Source organism: Marmota monax, unplaced genomic scaffold (genome assembly GCF_021218885.2).
Source record: "Marmota monax isolate L192 unplaced genomic scaffold, Marmota_monax_Labrador192_F-V1.1 WCK01_AAM20220418_F8-fsc00111, whole genome shotgun sequence".
NCBI classification, from domain to species: domain Eukaryota; kingdom Metazoa; phylum Chordata; class Mammalia; order Rodentia; family Sciuridae; genus Marmota; species Marmota monax.
In genome coordinates this window covers 3745089-3748377 of record NW_026695067.1, presented here as the reverse complement: position 1 = coordinate 3748377, position 3289 = coordinate 3745089, and the positions used below count along the sequence as shown (strand labels likewise).

At 45.8% G+C, this 3289-nt stretch overlaps 1 pseudogene; it reads left to right on the top strand.

The window, feature by feature from the left end:
* Window positions 1-235: 235 nt before the first annotated feature.
* On the top strand, window positions 236-979 carry LOC124081687 (N-lysine methyltransferase KMT5A-like; annotated as a pseudogene).
* Window positions 980-3289: the final 2310 nt, after the last annotated feature.

Below are 3289 nucleotides of genomic sequence, written 5' to 3'. Positions count from 1 at the left end.
CTTGCCTAGCACATGTGAGGTACTGGGTTGGATCCTCAGCACCACATAAGCTTTTAAAAGAGTATGTATGTAGGGCTAGGGATGTGGCTCAGTACAGGGAAGGAGGATAAGAGGGAGAGAAAACCTGAATAAATAAAACTAGAGATGAAAAAGAAGATTTACAACTGATACCATAGAAATTCAAAGGATCATTTTGGGGAAAACTATATGCTATAAATTGAGACATTTAGAAGAAATGGACAAATATTTGGACACATATCACCTATCAAAATTGAACCAAGGCGGTGACAGAGCCGGGCCATGGCTAGAGGAAGAGCACTCAGTCGCACAACACGAAGTCAAATGCCAGGGGAAGTCATTAGCCAGAAACCACAGGAAATGAGAGAAGAAAACAAACGCGGGGACAGTAACCTCCGTGAGGTCCAAGGGATGGAAGAGGAAAGACACCAGGAAAGGTCCCGCGGCACCTTTTCCACATCAAAAATCGGAAGCAGCAGAACCTTTAAAACTTCAACTTCGTCTTTTGATTCTACCAGTGCAGCCAAGGAGACCTTGAAAAAGCCCCTCAAGGGCAAAACGGCCCCTCGGAAAAAAGCTCAAGGAAAAACACAACGGAATTGCAAACTCAGATTTGTACCGGGTCCGAAGGAGCTCCGGGAAGAGCACAGTGAGCCGCAGTCTGAAGAAAGGAAGAAATGAGCTGCTCCAAAGTGGGGAGGAAGAAGGCTTAGTCAGGGACGTGAGGCAAAGTCAGGGACGTGACTGTCACCAAGCCATTCTCCCAGGGCGACCTTAGGTCACTGACACCAAGAAGCTGGAGGCTCTCTCTGTACGCACAGGCTGCTACAAGGACTATTTTCAGTATCTGAGCAAAACCTACTGCCTGGGCGACACCAGAGACGGTTTGCCGGAAAGACTGATCAATAGCAGCAAAAGCGGATCGGCCAGACCAAACTGCAGGACGTCCACCTGCCACTGACGCCTGCCTTCAACTCCCGGGAGCTGCTGTAAGACTATGGAGACCGCAGCTGGGCCTCCATGGAGGCCTAGCATGGCTGAAGTATTGACCAGCGCCGGCGCCCTCCCAGCCCCACCTCTCCTTCTTCAAAGGACAAAGTGTCCTCAAGGGAAAATGATTGTGGGGGGCGAGGGTACTGGGGAATGAACTCAGGGGCACTCAACCACTGAGCCACATCCCCAGCCCTATTTTGTATTTTATTTAGTGACAGGTCTCACTGAGTTGCTTTGTGCCTTGCTTTTGCTGAGGCTGGCTTTGAATTCACGTTCCTCCAGTCTCAGCCTCCCCAGCCACTGGAATTAAAGTTGTGCACCACCATGCCCGGCTGGGAAATGATTTTTTTTTTCTTTTTTTAATGCACTTGATCTTAGGAGATTACTTAAGATGTTTTAAGGGCTGGGGATGTGGCTCAAGCGGTAGCGCGCTCACCTGGCATGCGTGCGGCCCGGGTTCGATCCTCAGCACCACATACAAACAAAGATGTTGTGTCCGCCGAAAACTAAAAAATAAACACTAAAAATAAAAAAAAATAAAAAAAAAAAAAAAAAAAAAGATGTTTTAAAAAAAGTCCTTTAAGATGCCTTTTCACTGTAGTATTTAAAGGTTTCCAAGGTGGACTCGAACAGATGGACTTACATTAACAAAACTTTTATATTCTAGTTGTTGTGTACCTTTTTTTGCATTAAGTTGAACATTTGTGCTTCCTGTGCATGCGATCAAAGACTAAGCACAGGTTTTACAGGAAAGAGTTAAACATGAACTAGGGCTAGGTGCAGTGATACATGCCTGTAATCCCAGCACCTTGCGAGGCTGAGGCAAGAGGGTTGCAAGTTCAAAGCCAACCTCAGCAATACCAAGGCACTAACAACTCAGTGAGACCCTGTCTCTAAATAAAAATACAAAATAGGGCTGGGGAATGTGTTATAGTGGCCAAGTGCCCCTGAGTTCGATCCCCAGTACCTCCCCCGTGCCTGGAAAAAAAAAAAAAACCATGAACTAGGAAGCAGGGTGAGTCTAGTGACTCTAGTTGAAGAGCCAGGACTGCTGTCACACCCTGATATCAGAGGACAGGTGGGTGTGTGGGGACACTGCCTCCCACAGCCGGGCCAGGATATCTCCAAGCTCTTGTTCTCTTCAGGATTTGACAGGCACACATTGAAGTGTATGAATTTTTTAAAAAAGTGAATAGTCTTCCTCTCTGCTTTCTTGAAAGCTTACTGATTCGTGGCCCAGGGGCACAACAGGGCACAGATTTTCTCTTCCATAGGCGGGTGCTTTTCTGGGCACCTAGAAGCATCAGGATAAGTAGTCACTCTAGAGGTGGGCAGGGACAAATGCTGCTCCCTGCACCTGCCAGGGCAGGGCTTCCTGAAACTGGGTTAATTCTTTATAGAAATGTGAACATTGAGTTTATTTTAAAAACTAATAAAAAAATTTAAAAAGGAAAAAAAAACATAGAAAACAACTCAGATGCATATAGGTCTTGAAGTAAGTGAGGTGGCTGCGATTTTGTTGTTATTGTTGTTTTGTAGAAGGGATTTGAGATGATACTTTATTCTAAACAAAAATAACATTTTATAGAGGGACCAGATATTATTTAGACAATCCTCCCTCCCAGTTCTGCTAGGTTGAAAATTCCAGACCTGCTGTGGAGGCCTTCTGTTTGTCAGAACACCAGGTGTCCTGCCTGTGAAGAACAGCCATAACCTGAATTGTGAGCTTAGAGCTCAGGACATCGCCCAGCCTCCACCATCAGCCTCAAAGAAAGGCATCAGGGGCACAGGGGAACAGGCAGGGGCCACAGCCAGGGAGCAAGGACAAGGCTCCTATTCTCAGCTTGAATGTGATAGCAGAAGGGGTAGCTGGCTTCCTCTTCCCTCCCCAGGGAGTCTGATTCTCCTCACTGCTCACCTTCAGTCCACAGGGCTGGAGCTCCTGTCCACACTGGTCCCAGATAAATGTAAATGGAGAGAGGTGTGAGAACCTGTCCTCATCCTTATCCCCATCTTGGGCCTCCAGCCAGTGTTATCTAAGAAAGTCTCCCCCCCACCCCCACTAGTCTGATCAATGGTCATCAAATTGGAGGAGGATCTGACAGGAGTAATTAAAGGTGAGATAAAATGTCTTGGTTGTACCCATTTGTGGTTTAGCTTTGTATTTAAGCAAACAAACAAAAAAGGGAAATAAACTTAAAAATATTTGTCATCATAAAAATGAAACAAAAATTAAAACATTTGTTGCCAAAAAAAAAAATTGAACCAGGAAGCTATA